The sequence below is a fragment of the Phodopus roborovskii genome, unplaced genomic scaffold, assembly GCF_943737965.1.
Source record: "Phodopus roborovskii unplaced genomic scaffold, PHOROB, whole genome shotgun sequence".
Classification (NCBI taxonomy): Eukaryota; Metazoa; Chordata; class Mammalia; order Rodentia; family Cricetidae; genus Phodopus; species Phodopus roborovskii.
In genome coordinates this window covers 5,814,042-5,830,058 of record NW_026126598.1, presented here as the reverse complement: position 1 = coordinate 5,830,058, position 16,017 = coordinate 5,814,042, and the positions used below count along the sequence as shown (strand labels likewise).

The window sequence follows — 16,017 nt, the reverse complement described above, 5'->3', positions numbered from 1 at the left end:
CCTTAACTCCAGGTCCAGGGGACCCAGCACCCTCTTCTAGCCTCCATGTATACTAGGCAAGTATGCAAAGGGCATACATACATACATGCAGGCAGAATGCTCATACACATCAAATTAAAATAATAAATCCTTTCTTTAAAGAAATAAAAAGCCCCCCCCACAGAATTGCCCACAGATTAGTCTGATGGAGACAATTCCTTAATTGAAGCTCCCTTCTAGTTTGTGTCAAGTTGACAAAGACTAGCCATCACAGTGAGCAATTAAAAGAAGGCTGGGAAAGGAAAGGAATGTGAAACCTCCCCTGTGGGCTCATGTGTCCAACATTTGCTCCCTGTCTGGAGGGGTTGGTGAATCTCTGGGACAGAGAGACTACGTGGTAGACAGAAGACACTGAGGAAGGAAGGCCCTGAGAATTACCGTTCCACCAAGCTGTTTCTTGATCTGCCAAAGTGTAAGAACGAGACAGATTAGGAGGCCTGTCACTATCAATCAACACCAACCGCCATGCCTTCCCTGCCACGCTAGGCTGTTCCTCACACACAGTGAACCAAAAGAAACTGCTCGTCCATTAAACTGATTCCATCAAGTGTTTGGTCACAGCAGGAAGGAACTGCTGGAATGCAGAATGAACGTCCACTCCGACCGACACTGCTTGGGACATGTACACTGAGTTGTAGCCATAAACGCCTGACACATGAGACTCTGTCCTAATTTGGCTCCTGTTCCTGTAATAAATCACCCTAATCAAAAGCAACTGAGAGGAGAAAGAGTTTGCTTCGCCTCATGTTTCCAGGTCACGGCCCATCGCTGAGGGAAATCAAGGCAGGAATCTGAGAACAAGCCTCCTTGCTATTCCATGAATCATTACCTTGACCAAAGAACTTGCTAACACCTAAGGACGGACAGAAGGAACCATGGAGGATTCTGTGTGCTGGCTCACAGACTCAAACTCAGCTAGCTTTCTTATACAGCCCAGGCCCACTTGCCTATGGAGTGATGCCACCAATAGTGGACTAGGCCCCCATCAATTAACAGTCGAGACAGTTCCCCACAGCCACGGCCACAAGCCAATCTGATCTGGGCAATTCTTCAGCTGGGGTTTCCTCTTCCTGGGTAGCCGTGTCCTCCATAAACTTGACAGTAAAAATTAACCAGCATACCTCCAAACATAGTGTGTCCTGAGACTTCAATTATCACGGGGCAACAGATAGGTCATCCAAAAATACACCCATGCTTCCAAGTGACAAGAACTCTGTATTTTTCTTCTCCTGTTTTCCAAAGATAGAATTCCACTATAATAAATATGTCAGCAACATAATTAGCTTTACCGTCGAATTTGTTTTTCTATTGCCAAACTTTTGTTAATGAAAAAAATGCCAATGATTTGTAGTCACGATACCAACTTTGGGGCTCCTGTACTAGAACAATAATGTGTAATGTTCAGAGATGGGTTTTTAATGAATATTTAATTGCTCTATTCTTTACAAGTATAAATTATGCTTTCAGTAAACACTGTGAGTACTAAGAAGGCAAAATTTTCCATTTCTCTCTGTGAAGTTGTGTTTTTAAGTTCCCTAACAATTTGTTTAAGGGGTAAAAAATCATCTGTGTTTCATACTCTTATAGGGAGGAATCCCAAAAGTGATTTGGGGGGAAGTAACTTGTTATAGCCAGCTACTAAATCAATGAAATCATGGTATGTGGTTTTATTTATAGGTATGTGTGTCTGACTATGTGGGGATGTGGGGCGATGCGCACACATGCGAGGGCAATGTGCACAGAGGCTAGAGGAGGGTGTCAGATGCCCTGGAGCTGGAGTCAGAGGTGTTTATGAGCTGCTGGATGTGGATGCCGGGAACCAAACCGAGGTCCTTTTCAAGAGCAGCAAGTGCTCTTAATCACTGAGCCACCTCTCCAGCCCCGGGATGGGAGGACTTCAATATGCACACACACACACACACACACACACACACGCACACGCACACGCACACGCACCCGCACCCGCACACACAGAACTTTAGTGTAAGTACCTGAAATGGTAATGGCCTGGAGAGTGAACAATTAAAAAGGTACTTTTATTTCTTAATGTAACATCTCTATATGTTGTCTTGTTTTCTATTTAAAAACAAAAGAGAGTCTAGATTGACAAGATTTTCTGGACAAATAACGCTGCTGGGTGATCTGGATGTGACGAAGCTGACCTGTAATCCATCCTAGCCTTAGGGAGACAGGGATCAGATGAGTAAGGTCAGTCACAGCTACTTGAAGAAAGTTTGAGGAACGTGGAGTATGAGAGACCCTGTCTCAAAAATAAGAAACAAAAAGAATATGAGTAGGTAAATGAGATTGTTGACCTGGGCACTGTGGACTATACCTGCAATCCCAGCACTCAGAAGGAGGCTGCAGGAGGATCAAAGGTTTTATGTCAGCCCTTGATACATAGCAAGACACTGCTTCAATGAGGGAAAAGCTTTATTTATTTGCGTGTGCAAATGTTTGTGTTTATGCCTGTGGAGGCCAGAAAGCAGCCTGTGCTGTCTTTCTTTGGGATTTTTGTCCACTTTGCTTTTTGAGTCAGGGTCTCTCACTGACCTGGAACTCACCACGGAGGACAGTCTGGCTGGCCAGGAAGGCCCAAGCACATACCCATCTCCACCTCCCTAGTGCGGTGATTACAAATGTGTTCTGCCACCACACCTGGCTTTTTCACATGAGTTCTGGGAACTGAACTCAGGCCCTCATACTTTAACAACTAAACTCTCTCCCCAATGCAAGAAAAGTTTACTTTCTGAACTAAAAATTATTCTTTCTAAAAACATAAAATAAAACAAAGGACCATGCATTGGGGAGCCAGGGCATAAGGTGGCATTGTATCTTCTGGCCCATGAGTTTTTTTACACTGAATTTTCAGAACAGGGCTAAAGAGATGGTTCAGTGTAAAAAAAACTCATGGGCAGGCAGATGCTAGGTGCTCACCAGCCAGATAGTCCAGTGTAGAGCTGTCTCAAAAACTGAGGGACAGAGCAATAGAGGAAGGTGTCTGATGTCCTCTGGCCTATGCATACGTACACATGGTGGATACACCCATGCACACAGTACATGCACCACACACACAGAGGGAGGGGCCAGGTGTGATGGCTCCCATGTAATCTCTACACTTTGGGAGGCCGAGTTTAGAGGATTGCAGCAAGTTCAAAGTCAGCCTGGGCTATGCAATAAGGTCCTGATTCCCCCACTGCCAAACAAAACAATTTCAACTGTTTTCCAATTATAATAGAAATGTGCATTTATTGTCATTTAAAACGGATTTGCTTGTTTTATGCGTATGAATGTTTTGCCTACATGAATGTATGTACACTCCCTGGTACCCAGAGAGGTCAGAAGAGGGCATAAGGATCCCTTGGAACCAAATTACGGATTGTTGTGAGCTGTCCTGTGAGTGCTGGAAACCAAACCCAGGTCCTCTACAAGAACTACGGTGCCCTTAACCACTGAGCCATCTGTCCAGCCTCTGCATTCATTTTCAAAAAAAACAAAACAAAATTTCAGTCATTCACTGTGCCCCCAGCACTGCGCAAGCTTGGTTAACATTTTCAGTCCGTTTGTTCTTTTATGCCTTTTTTTTTTTTCAACAGAACTGAAATTGTACTACAAATGCATCTTTTTTCTGTCCCCACATTTAATTGGCACACTAGAAATCACTAAATTAAGGTCAGCAAAGCATTTTCTCTCCATCTGTCACTTGGAAGCACTATGCTCCGTATTTCTCTGTTAAGAGATGGAGGCTGGGCTTCCTGGAGGAAGGTGGTGTGTGCAGAACGCGTTTCTGCTGGGGAGCTTGGGCTGAATGCTGGTGGCACAGGCCTGTGATTCCAGAACTTGGGAGACTGAGCCAGAACTGTTGTGAATTCCAGAGCAGCCTGGGATATGGAGAGAGACCTTCCCTGCCTCAAACACACAAATACACAAACACACACACAAATGGGGGCCTGGAAGATGATGCAGTGGGTAAGAGCACCTGCTGCACAGTGAGGAGGCTGAGTTCAAATCTCAAACACCTGTGCATAAAACTGTGTGTGTGTGTGTGTGTGTGCATTTGTGCATGTGTGTATATGTGTGTATGTGTATGTGCATGAGTGTGTGCATGTTTGTGCATGTGTGTATATGTGTGTGCATGTGTATGTGTGTGCATGTGTATGTGTATATGTGTGTGCATGTGTATGTGTGTGTCTGTCTGTCTGTCCATCTGTCTAGGGGGTGTGGCAAGACCATCACTGGAGATTTCTGGCTTTCAGCCTAGTCCCAGGTTCAGTTAGAACAGTGCTTCCTAACCCTAGGACCCTTTAGTACAGTTCCTCGTGCTGTGATGACCCCAACCCTTAAATCATCTTCATTGCTACTTCATAACTGTCATTTTGCTATTGTTATAAATCATACAGCAAATATGTCTGATATGCAACCCCAGTGAAAGCGCCATTCAAACCCCCCAAGGGGTCTCCACCCACAGATTGAAAACTGATGAGGGGGAGAGTCTGTCTCAAGGGAATAAGATGGAGACTGGCAGAGCAGGACACCCACCACCCACCAGCTCACTCACACATTGTACATACAACACACACACACACACACACACACACAGAATGTAACTACCAAATGACCCAGTCTGGCAACCCTACATATACACCAGCGCTCTTAAAACAAACATACAAACATAATCACAAGAGTCAAGACAGAATCAGTGAGCTGCCCACCAACAGGGGAGTGGGTAAAGAAAGCCTGAGGCACATCCATGGGGAGGGGTGTAAATCAGTCTCAAAGGAGACAGAAAATGTTGTCACTTTCATGAAAATGGTAAGTTAGACTCAGCAAGACAAACACCACGTTTCCTCTCGTTTGTAGAGTCTAGAGCTTATAGGGCTGCATAAAACAATTGCTATGCATGGTATAAAAGATGAAGAGACACCAGGGGAACGAAGGAGATTCACGAGGCAGAAAATGGGGAAAAGTGGGAAAGGAGCGGGCATAAGCGTGCAGACAGCCAGAGCATGCCATGTACCTGAAAGACATTGTCTATGAAATCTGACACTGTGGGCGGTCACTACACACCAATTAAAAACACAGCAAAGAGTGACAGCAAGATGGCTCAGGTGGTAATGCTGCTTACAGCCAACCCCGATGACCTGAGTTCAATTCCTGGGACTCAGGCGGTAGAAGGGCAGAACCGACTCCTGACTCCTGCAAGTGGTCCTCTGACTTTAGGCACACATAAGTTAATGAAGGTTTTAAAATAATAACGAATAAATAGTTATGCCACTGACCTGCTTAAAATTCTCCAGAGCCCCCTCTCAACTCAATATCCACTCCAAAACCCCGTGAACAGGTTCCATGCCCCTCTAAACTCATCTTCAGCTACACCAGCCCACCTTCTAGTCGTCTAACATTCCCAGCTCATTCCAACCACAGGACCTCAGCACGGGCTCTTCCCATCTGTTTCATGGCCCTTTATCTTCATACGATTCTGACATCAGTGTAAATGTCTCCCCAGGAAGATGTTTCGTGCCCACCCAATCTCCACTCACTCTTGAAACTCCATGATGTCTTGTTATTAATTCTAGCTAGCCTAGAACTTGCTACAGAGCCCAGGTCGACCTCAAACTTACAGCCACCATCCCGCCTCAGCTTCCCAAGCTCTGGGATAATAGACGTGTGCTGCCACACCCTGTTTCTGTCATTTTATTTCCATGGTTTACCTTTTTAGTGTGTTTTTACCCCTCTAGAACACAAGAGCACCACCTCTCACTGATGAGTTCACAGCTTTCGAGAGACTCTTGTACACACCGGTTGGATGAATGAAGCAGTCTCAAGCACTTGGATTTGTGGGGCAGAAGATAAAGCAACCTACTTTTAACTGGCCACATTCACAGTGGCAGAAATCCCTAATGAGACGTTTTTAAAAATAGGTCACTACCTTCTCCCACAGTGTAGGCCTGGAGACCAGCTCACAGCCATGTGTATGGGAAAACAAACCAATGATGTAGTCATGGGGGGGGGGGCTTGAATACTGTTTCTCCACCCTGTCACTTAAGCCAGCCACCCGACCTATCCAAGTTAGGTGAGCCCCTCCTCTACCTCCTATTGCAAATGGAAATTAGTAAAGCTAAAGCCCAGTATGGTGGTGCACATCTGGGAGCCCTGGACTGGGGAGGTGGGGGCAGGAGGAGCAGGAGGAGTTCAAGGTCATCTCTCCATACACAGCTGAGTTTGAAGTCTACTGGAGAGACACTGGTTCAAAAGAAGGGAGGGAGAGAAGGAGGGTGGGAGTGGGGCAAAGGAAAGGAAAGTTAAGAAAGAAGGAGGGAAGGAGGGAAGGAGGAAGGAAAGGAGGGAAGGAGGAAGGGAAGGAGGGAGGGAGGGAGGGAGGAGAGAGAAAGTAGAGATTGTTCCAGAAAATGATTTCTGATCATTTTTCTGATCACCTTTGAGAAACCCCTAGCCAAGCACTGCCATCGGATGTACCTTCTGGTGTTAAGCATGCAGAACAAGCACCCAGTCATTACAGGTGCAAACTAGGCTGGACAGGGGCTGCAGAGATGTTTAAATGGGTAACAATGCGATCGCCAAGCAAGCATAAGGACCAGTGTTCAGATCTCTGGAACCCAAGTGAACAGAGCTGGTGGACAGAGCTGGCCACGCATAATTACTTCTTGGAAGGCAGACAGGTGATCCCTCCAGTAAGCTAGCTATCTTGACTAGCCCAACCAGTGAGCTGTGGGTTCAACTGAGAGGCTGTGCTTCAGTAAATAAGGTGGAGAATCTTGGGGAAGATTCAAAAAAAAAAAAAAAAAAAAAAACCCACAGGCAGGCGCATGCGTGCACACGCGCACTCTCTCACACACACTCTCTCTCTCTCTCTCTCTCTCTCTCTCTCTCTCTCTCTCTCTCTCTCTCTCTCACACACACACACACACACACACACACACATACAATTTAAAATATTTTTTGAAAAACCAATAACCAAAAGAAGAAGAAGAAGACCTCTACAATCTATGTATGTGAAACACTGATGCTCCAGCTTGGCATCAGTCTCACCCACAGCCCCTCATGCTTGCCTGGTTCACAGATTGGCAGCGCCAGCATCTAAGCCTCTGGGTTTTCCCCTACAGAGACACATCTCTCAGTCCTAATGGAGACCTGGCCCATAACCGAAAACTCCTGCTTATCCCCCAGCCTCTTCTCTGGTTCCTCTCTTGACTCAACCTTTAAGCTCAAGAACTCCAAGCCAATCCCTGCTCTCTAATTCTGTATTTTGGTTTTAGAGGTTCAAGACAGGATCTCATGTATTCCAGGCTGGCATCAAACTCACTACGTAGTTTAGGGTGACCTTGAACTCCTGATCTTTCTGCCTCTGTCACCACCTCCCAGAAAGTGTGCACTAACTACCACGTGCCATTTATGAAGTGCCAGCCCTCGAATGGGGCTCTGCGTATGCTAGGCAAGTGCTCTACCAACTGAGCGGCACCCCCAGCCAATGTGGGATGTGTAACAATTAAAAGATAAATCACTTTGAAAATCGACGGTTAGAAGCAGCCTTGTATTTGGTGTCTCCTCCTTGCTGGCTGCACTGAGAATCAGCCTCAACTGGACCCTTTAATCCAGGAGGGTGGCTCCATTGCTTGAGAGTCAGGGAGCATGCTGTCTTAAAAATCCCACTGACAAGTGCCAGGTTGCAATCATGAGCAGAGATTACAGATTCTGACTCCTGGCATCTAAGCCTTGAGTGAAGGGCAAAGAAAGGCCACCCATCCTGTACCTGTGTAGAATGGTCTACAATAATAACGATGACAAGGAGGGGAGTACAGAGTGGGGGGGGAGCCAGGGGAGAGGGAGGAAAGAGAGGAGGAAAGAGGAAAAGGAAAAAGAGGGGGAATGGAGAGGTGGAGGAAGAGGGAAACGAAAGGAAGGACAGAATCTAATTGGGCTGAGGATGTGGTTCAGTTGGTACAGGGTCTGCCGAGCATCCTCAGTACTGCATCCATGGTGCATAGTAGCACATGCCTATCATCCTAGCACTCAGGAGGCTGGAGCAGGAGGACACAAGTTCAAGACTAGCCTCAGCTACAAGCCGGATCTTGTCTCAAGAAAAATAAAAAGTGGGATGGGACTTAAATATCTGGAGCTCATCATCAGAGCCAGCTCCCCACTTGGTCCCCCTCCCACAAGCAATGCATGCCAGTACAGTAATGCATTAGCAAGCTCCACACCATACACATAGCCTCAAAGACCAGTTCACATAGACATTCCCATGCCAGTGACCCTGGGGACACACTGGCTCCCCCGAAGCACACATGCTGTGCTAAGGCAATTTCTAAGCTTTGCCTGGAAGCATGGACCTTTAATTCCAGTCCTGGGGAGGTAGAGGCAGAAGGACTGGGAGTTCAGAGTCATCCTCTGCTCCACAGGAAAGTCAAGATCACCCTGAGCCACTGAGATCCTGTCTCAGAGGAAAGGGAGGGAGGGAGAGAAGGAAGGAATTCTAAATTGGAACACTTCCCTACCCACTATTTAAATCCTAATCACAGACCTTGTAATGAGAAGATAAATGATAAATTCAAAAGAGTAGCTATTGGGCTGGGGAGACAGCGTTGTCGGCAAAGGGCTTGCTGGGCAAGCGTAAGGACCTGAGCTTGATCCAGATATGGTGGCACATGCTTCTAATCCCAGGGATGGGGAAGCAGAGCCTGGAGCATCTCCGGGGCTTCATAGCCAGCTTCATAATTTTAGCAAGCACTCTAGTGTGTGTGTGTGCACGCACACACACACACACACACACACACACACACACACACACACACACTATAATAAATTTTAAGAACATTTTTTAAACCCAAGATGGACAGCACCTGATCAATGACAGCAAGGTTGACCTCTGACCTCCACATTTGTATGCCCACACACACCTGCATGCATGGGATATGAACACAAAAAAGAGCAACTGTCAGACACCTCTACCCTGTCCCACTGTCTACCCATGTCTCCCACAGAGGAAGACGGTGCAAAGGGCCCCCATTAAGGCTTACCTGTGATTTTTCTCAATGGTACTAGCACAATAAAATTATTTCTTTCCTTGTTGCTTCTTTTCTCTTGAGGCAGGGTCTGACTGCTGTGGCTGGTTGGTTTGTTCATTTAGACACTGGCCTCAATCCCCCTGCCTCAGCATCCCAGATGCTAGGGATAAGAGCTGTAGCCACCATTCTTGCCACTTGTTTTCTCTCTACAGAGCCTCTCAGTGAAGGCTGGGCTGGTGGCCACAGTCACCTTCAGGCTCCAAAAATGCCACCTTTCTGAAGCCACTCAGCTCAGGGTCAGCCTTGGGCATCTGCCAGGACCCCCACGTACAGCTCAGAGAAGAAGCAAATCATCTCCAAGACCTGGGTCTCATGGGTGAATGCTAAACTAGGCACAGTGAGGGAGCAGCCTGCCTAGAGGCCTGAAGGGTCACAGAAGACTTCAGCCCATACCTCACAGTGCAGAATTAGCACATCAAAACCAACTCTAGGAGGTAGGGACATCACTCAGTGGGAGAGCACTCCCAATATATGTACACATAGCCTTGGGTTTCATACCCAGTGATGCAAAATAAAAAAATAAAATCAGGGCTAGAGAAATGGCTCAGTGGTCAAAAGTGTTTGCTACTCTTGCCAAGAAAAAGAACCTGAGTTTTGTTCCCAATGCCCGTGTCCTCAGGCTCACAGCTGCATGGTAACTCCAACTCCAAGGAGATTCCGTATCTCTGACCTCCAACACACATACACACACACACACACACACACACACACACACACACACACACACACACACGATATGTACATAAAATGAGAATAAATTGAAAAAAAAATCACATTCTGCTTCCCACCTTCATAGATAAACAGAAAGACAGAAATGTTAAATCACCCCCTCCAACAACCCCGACCACAGTTGGAGTGGTGTTGTCTTGCTATCTTGTTGGAGGGGACATGTCTTGCACCACCCTGTAAGACAATTCCACACCAAATGGCTTTACAACCTTACTAAGCTCTGATTCCGGGTGTGTGTGTGTGTGTGTGTGTGTGTGTGTGTGTGTGTGTGTGTGTGTTGTTGTTGTTGTTGTTGTTGTTGTTATTTAAGTTGACCTTTGCAACTGGAAGACAGCAGTTAGATGCACAACACGAGCCCCTCCACGTGCACAATTGCCGTGGTAATGAGTATTCGTGCCCACCGGGTTAGCACAGTGCCCTGTTCTTTCTACAGGTCTTGGGAACTCAGTAGCCAGGCTGCACCTGGCCACTGCAGATGTAGTTAATAAAATTTATCAGACTTCACAGCCACACACCACCAGCTCTCTCCTCTTGGCTGTTTTATCTTGAACCCAGGCATGTCTCCTTTTTGTGTTAAAAGATAAAAAATAAAATAAAAAGAATAGGCTGGGGCCTTGGGATGGCGCCCCAGTCTTGGCACCTAAGGAACTGCATGCGGACACAGATTCCCCTGGAGCTAAGTAATGAGGCGCAAATGGGATCTCACGGGCTCCTCGTGCAAAGGAACAGCTCTGAGAAGAAACGCCCGAATGGGGGCCGAAGGTGCACGTGGCCCGCACTGTGGAATCAAGCCTCAGTACTAGGTCCCGACTAAGCACCACCTGCCAGTGGGTCGAAGCACCCTTGGGTCCTCCAGAGCCCTGAGATAGGACTAGAACTACCTGCCGCTGCCCAGGAGCCCTCAGACCAAGTCTGAGGAAGTTCACTCCCGGGGGTGCTGGTCTGGAGGAGCTGGGCACCCCAGCAAACCTGACTTACACTAGAAAGGCAAAGTCTACCTCTGTCCTGGATCTGGATTAGTTCCAAAGCTTGCCACTCGGGGTCCCGGTGGGACTGCTGAAGCCTCTAGGGTCACCCCATGCGTTCCAAGACCACCGATCCTGCCCAAGGGTGCGAGCATCAGGGATAGGGAGCTGGATATGGAGTGAACCATACCTCCCACCTCCCCCTATAGATCGCCATGACTCCAGCTTCCCGGAGACCAGGAAGCCACCAAGGACTCCCACTTAGGCTGCGATGCGGATCGAATCCCTGACACCCAGAGCTCCCTTTCCCTGGGTGTCCCCGGGGGACACGCAGCCAGGTGGCCACCAGCACCTAAGACTCCACGAGCTGGCACAGTCCCGGGATCCCCATAAGTAAACCCAGGCCCTTCGGCAATTCCAGCGTCCCTCACCCACCCGAAGCATCGAGAGAAAACGGGGTGGAACGGGTGGGCGATACCCCGGCCCGGAGAGGTGGGGCGCTTAGAGCCGGGCCAACAGGTCCGGGAGGCGCTTGTGGGCAGCACACCCGCCCACTCCGAGATGAGACGAAACGAGACGCGCTAGGGAAGGGATATCGGGGAAGGGACCATGGAAGGAGAGAGAGACGCGAGGATGCAGGGAGGATGCGGGAAGAGGACCGGGAGATCAGCACTCACCTCTCTTGGAGCCGGGGCTCCGCTGCCGGGCTGCCCAGGCACCTCCTCCGAGGCCCGCAGGGAGGGGGCGACGCGAACCCGAGCGCTCAGCCTGGCGCTCACACGCGTCCCCGCGCGGGCATCCTTCCTCTCTGTCGCCGGCTCCCACGGCGTCCCCCACTCCGGTGGTGAGGCCGCTTTGCCCAACCCAGTGGCGTCCGGGAACCCCGCGCGAATAGTCTTTCCTTTCCCTTGAGTCTCTGCTGATCTTTGCAGAGCCCGCGGTGATCCAAGCTGCTCCTTTCCTCCCCTGTCCTTGTCCTCGCCTCCCGTCTGGGGAAACGTGCGCCCCGCACCCCCTGCACCGAGCTCGCCTCTACCCCTCCCGCGCCCGCTGGCCGCGCGGGCTCAGCCCATGTGCGCGGCTGCCTCCTCGCTGCGCCCCGGAGCCCAGTGGCCGAGGCCCCGCTGGAGTTGCGCGCCCCAGAAACTCCATGCAGCTCCGGCCTCCTCCCCAGTGCCTCCCCGGCTCCTCCCGAGGAGAAGACTAGCGATCTTTAGCAAGGCGATCACCTTCCACACTTGCCTTCTTCCCCCGAGCCTGGAACCTGGTTACTGGGGATGGCTTGGCCACCCCAGTCTCTCCCCGCTTTTCTCCCAGGATTGGGGAGCTCCCACCCCCACCCCCAAAGCCTCTCCAATGGCTCCCTCCGTTTCCAGGCAGCGCAACCTGAGGAACGCCTCGGTGCGCGCGCACTCCTCTCTCTCTCTCTCTCTCTCTCTCTCTCTCTCTCTCTCTCTCTCTCTCTCTCTCTCTCACACACACACACACACACACACACACACACACACGCTGCACACACAGGCAGACACGCACGGGCGGGGCAGGGGGGAGGCGGGAAGCTGCAGCTTAGCCTCCGACCCTCCTTTCTCTCCTCCCCAAACAAGCTGCCCACGTTCACTTTCGCCAATTACTTGTTTCTATTAAACACCTCAACCCCAACTCAAGCATGCTCACCCTTACCTTAACTCCTTTTTCCCCCGGTACCCACGGTTACACCTGAGTCCGGAAAATCCATGGGGGAGGAAGAGGTGTCAGCGAAAAGGCAGCTAGTCAAAACTAAGGTGAGAGCAAAATACTGTGGATCCTCCCTTCACAAAGTCTAGGAAGGGCAGAAGCACACCCACCCACCCTCACCCCGCATTTCTACAGCCTCAGAACACGCACTTCTACCAAGGTCATAGTACAGATTCCACAAGAAAGACTGGGTACCTTGACACAAGGTGTGGGTTGCAAACTTCACAGATGGTTTGCAGCCTAACCTGGAGTTGACTTCCTCCTAGGTCCACACCCAGGCAGCATCAGGTCCTCCCTTGCCCCATACTTGAGGGGCAACACTTAGCTAGGAGTCACCACTTAGCTTTCCTGGAGGCCATCTGGCTGCCAACCCAGTATCCAGATGCTGACAGGATACATCTTGCTACCAACCATAGTCTTATCAAGAAAAAGATCAAAGTCCCAGGCCCCCTCCCCAGCAAAAGGCTCGAAAAGCCCCTTCCTGCTCCTTCTTTTCCAGGGCTTCCAGGGTCTTAACTCTCTACAGGCACCACGAATCCGGGCTCAGCAGCCCACACTATGAGAATCAAAGGTATGGGGGGGAAACTCTTGCTCCATCAGGAACAAAATGGAAAAAGTCATCCTTAGCATTCTGTCCAAAAAACTCAGCCATCACCTCTCCATTGGCTGCTCCAGCTACCAAGGGAGTTTGGGCATTGGCTCTGCCAGCCACTCACAGCAGTTAATCGGGATCCCCTCCCCTGTCGGTGCCTCCTGGCTTGTCACCTGAGCTCTCAGTTTTTGAGTCCCTGTGTTGCTTGTTACTGGTGGCATACCTTTGACATTTAAGATTTCTTAGCACAGGGGATTACTATCTTTTTGTGCCCTGGCTTTCCCTCCCAAACTGTCTTGTAGCTTTCTTTGGGAATTAGATGAGTGCTCTCGCTCTCTCTCTCTCTCTCTCTCTCTCTCTGTGTGTGTGTGTGTGTGTGTGTGTGTGTGTGTGTGTGTGTGTGTGTGTTCCATAAAGAGTGATAAATAAGCCAGCTGTAGTGGTGTACACCTGTCATGGCAGCACTCAGGAGGTGGAGGCAGAAAATCTGGAATCAGAGGTCAATCTGCTACTAGTGAGTTTCCAGGCCAGCCTGGGCTACTATGTGAAACCCAGTCCCAAAAAAAAAAAAAAAAAGTATGGCATAGCATGGAGGAAATCTCTGTATATCTTTCTGTGTAAGGGTGTATGGAGGCCAGCAGACACCATAGTTGTTATTTCTCAATTTCTCAGTTACCATTCACCTTGGTGTTTTTTTTTTGTTTTTGTTTTGGTTTGGGTTTTTTGTTTGTTTGTTTGTTTGTTTGTTTTTTGTTTTTTGTTTTTTTTTTTTTTTGCTTTTTTGAAACAGGGTCTCCCATTTTTTACTTATAGGCTATCCCAGAAAACTCCAGGGATCTCTGTCTCCATCGTCCCAGTGGTGGGATTACAAGTGTATGGCTGTACCCACCCAGTTTTTTGCATGGGTTTCTGGGAGAGGAGTCAGGTCCCCTCCTGCCTGGGAATTGCTATGTATCTGTCTAGAGGGCGTCTCCCTGTGGAGCCTGGCCTGTAAATTCCTGGTGTCACCCTGCCTCATCTCCTGGTGTACTGGAACGGCAGGCAGGAGTATGTCACCACTCTCAGCCAAAGAAACTGCCTTTCAGGATGGAATGCAGGCCAGAAAAGCCCAGTCACGATGACAGACACACACACACACACACACACACACACACACACACACACACACACACACAGTTCCTGGCAGGGGGGGTGAAGAGTGGGTCACATGACCAGGACTAGGGTGGGGGTGGGACATACCTGGTGAAAGTTCTCATTCTGTCCTCCCCGATGCCTGGGGACAAGTTATTTGTTCTTTCTGAGTCTTGCCGTCCTCAACTGTATATTGGGAACAATAATGGCATCTACCCCTTTAAAGTCTTCATAAAGAGTAAATGTCACCCTATGAAATACAGTATGCAAAGGGTCATTCAGCTCCAAACCTAGAGTAAGCTTCAGCAAACTCCCTGTGTTGTGAAAATTCTTACTCTGATCATATCTGCCCCCTCTTCATATTGTCCCACTGAAAACAATTCCCCCAGAATTCACCCTGGGGACCAATGGCTTACTGGATTTACTTGCAAAGCATGAGTGAAGAGGTGACTGACAGGTCTGTGGGTGACCCCAAAACAGTCGCAGCAGAGAGCCTTCACCTAGCTCCAATGATGATTTCCCTATAACTGTATAAATGGAGCCCCTACCCCATAATTAACCTTCCTTAGACTAAACACTCTAGCACAGTGTCCTCAACCTCTCTAATGGTGCAACCCTCTAATACAGTTCCTTGTGTTGGAAGCCATATCCAAGCCATAACATTATTTTCATTGCTACTTCATAACTGTAACTTTGCTACTGCCATGAATCATAATGTAAATATTTTTGGAGACAGAGGTTTGTCATAGGGGTGGGCCATGACCCACAGGTTGAGAACCACTTCTCTTCTAACACCTTTGAGACCCCAAAGACTGTCCACAGTTAGGACCAAATTGCATACAAATGGCCACTGGGAGCAGTGGTTGGAATCTCAGGAGAGAGTTTGAGGGCCCTCCTGGAATGGAACACCAACAGTTAACAGACACTCTCTTATCCACAAACACAACTGAAATGATAAAGATGGCAGCTGTTTTGCACAAGAAGCCATGTTTTACAAGGAATTAACACATAATAAAGACATCAAGAACTGAAGGGAAGTAGCAGACTTTGAGGATCATGGTACATTTCTCACTGTCCTTACCAACTACAACTATGGTAAGAGTTCCAAGTTAAGGGAGAACTGGGTCACGGGCCCTGCCACTTGCTTAATTTTTATTGTATAAATAGGACATACATAAATATGTAACACACACATACACACACACACACACACATGTTTTCTAGTAAAATAAGGGCTGGGAACTTAGCTAAGCAGCAGAGCCTAGAATCGCCCAGTGAGGAGATTGGGTCATAACTCAATAGTAGAGCACTTGCCCAGAATCCCCCAGTGAGGGGCTCAGGGCATAACTCAGGAGTAGAGCACTTGCCTAACATACTCAGGAACTCAGGAAGTCATCAACACTGGGATTCCAAGTAGAAAACAGGAAGTGAGCTTTTCTAAATGCTTTTGATAATACATTGGCACACACACACACACACACACACGAATACCATACACAAACATCTATAGTGCATACACAAACACACAAAAAGACTGTACACAAACAGATATGTACATGTGCCTACACAAATACACATGAAGACCATATTTAGATTTGGGGGGGGGTTTCTGTCCAGTTTGACTTGGATTTTTAAAAAGATTTATTTTATTTTATTTCTATTTATGTGCATACATATATGCATATATATATATATATATATATATATATATATATATATGTTTGTGGTGCCTGAGGAGACC

At 48.3% G+C, this 16,017-nt stretch overlaps 1 protein-coding gene across 3 annotated transcripts in view; it reads right to left on the bottom strand.

The window, feature by feature from the left end:
• Caln1 (calneuron 1) overlaps positions 1-16,017 on the bottom strand; it is a 439,729-nt gene that overhangs the window by 353,767 nt on the left and 69,945 nt on the right. Inside the window, exon 1 of one of the 3 annotated variants that reach the window (XM_051204810.1) lies at positions 11,497-12,225. The exons of the other annotated variants lie outside the window; for them this stretch is intronic. The gene's annotated coding sequence lies outside the window, so the exon portion shown is untranslated. Of the gene's footprint in view, positions 1-11,496; positions 12,226-16,017 lie in introns of those variants that run through there. 3 annotated transcript variants of the gene reach the window in all.